Source organism: Dendrobates tinctorius, unplaced genomic scaffold (assembly GCF_039654945.1).
Source record: "Dendrobates tinctorius isolate UK_male_01 unplaced genomic scaffold, ASM3965494v1 ptg000057l, whole genome shotgun sequence".
NCBI lineage: Eukaryota > Metazoa > Chordata > Amphibia > Anura > Dendrobatidae > Dendrobates > Dendrobates tinctorius.
Genome location: NW_027361725.1, coordinates 7,001,594 through 7,003,386, shown reverse-complemented (window position 1 = coordinate 7,003,386; position 1,793 = coordinate 7,001,594).

The following is a 1,793-nucleotide window of genomic DNA, read 5'->3' as shown; positions in this document are numbered from 1 at the left end:
GAGCACGTCTGGTGACCATCACGTGAACTGACAGGAATCTGGACCTATGCAAACTTTGCTTTATAAGTCATTTCTTTACAACTTTCGCAGTCTTCACAGTTACAGATTATCTCACTGACGACCATGGTCCCCACCACTGATGTCACATCAGCGCCCATAGAGGTGCCACAGGGGTGGTTTATAACCTTATAAGGGGCTCCCTGGATATACAGGGGGATTGTTTACATGACTCCTACATATGTGAGGATTTATTCACAGGCTACTAGCTTTTATTTTTTTTTTCTCCCAGATTTCTGCATTTTAATAATAATAATAAATCTTTATTTATATAGCGCCAACATATTCTGCAGCGCTTTACAGTTTAACAGTTTCAAAACACAAGTCATAAGTAACAACGCTAACAATACAATAATTAAAGCAAAGTAAGACGAAATAAGACGACCCTGCTTGTGAGAGCTTACAATCTACAATGAGGTGGGGGGGATACAAAGTACAGGTGTGTATTTACAGTCATATGTAAAAGTTTGGGCACCCCTATTAATGTTAACCTTTTTTCTTTATAACAATTTTGGTTTTTGCAACAGCTATTTCAGTTTCATATATCTAATAACTGATGGACTCAGTTATATTTCTGGATTCAAATGAGGTTTATTGTACTAACAGAAAATGTGCAATCTGCATTTAAACAAAATTTGACCGGTGCAAAAGTATGGGCACCCTTATCATTTTCTTGATTTGAACACTCCTAACTACTTTTTACTGACTTCCTGAAGCACTAAATTGGTTTTGTAACCTCATTGAGCTTTGAACTTCATAGCCAGGTGTATCAAATCATGAGAAAAGGTATTTAAAGTGGCCACTTGCAAGTAGTTCTGCTATTTGATTCTCCTATGAAGAGTGGCATCATGGGCTCCTCAAAACAACTCTCAAATGATCTGAAAACCAAGATTATTCAACATAGCTTTTCAGGGGAAGGATACAAAAAGTTGTCTCAGAGATTTAACCAGTCAGTTTCCACTGTGAGGAACATAGTAAGGAAATGGAAGAACACAGGTACAGTTCTTGTTAAGCCCAGAAGTGGCAGGCCAAGAAAAATATCAGAAAGGCAGAGAAGAAGAATGGTGAGAACAGTCAAGGACAATCCACAGACCACCTCCAAAGACCTGCAGCATCATCTTGCTGCAGATGGTGTCACTGTGCATCGGTCAACAATACAGTGCACTTTGCACAAGGAGAAGCTGTATGGGAGAGTGATGCGAAAGAAGCCGTTTCTGCAAGCACGCCACAAACAGAGTCGCCTGAGGTATGCAAAAGCACATTTGGACAAGCCAGTTACATTTTGGAAGAAGGTCCTGTGAACTGATGAAATAAAGATTGAGTTGTTTGGTCATACAAAAAGGCGTTATGCATGCTCTGTATTGTTGACCGATGCACAGTGACACCATCTGCAGCAAGATGATGCTGCAGGTCTTTGGAGGTGGTCTGTGGATTGTCCTTGACTGTTCTCACCATTCTTCTTCTCTGCCTTTCTGATATTTTTCTTGGCCTGCCACTTCTGGGCTTAACAAGAACTGTGCCTGTGTTCTTCCATTTCCTTACTATGTTCCTCACAGTGGAAACTGACTGGTTAAATCTCTGAGACAACTTTTTGTATCCTTCCCCTGAAAAGCTATGTTGAATAATCTTGGTTTTCAGATCATTTGAGAGTTGTTTTGAGGAGCCCATGATGCCACTCTTCATAGGAGAATCAAATAGGAGAACTACTTGCAAGTGGCCACTTTAAATACCTTTTC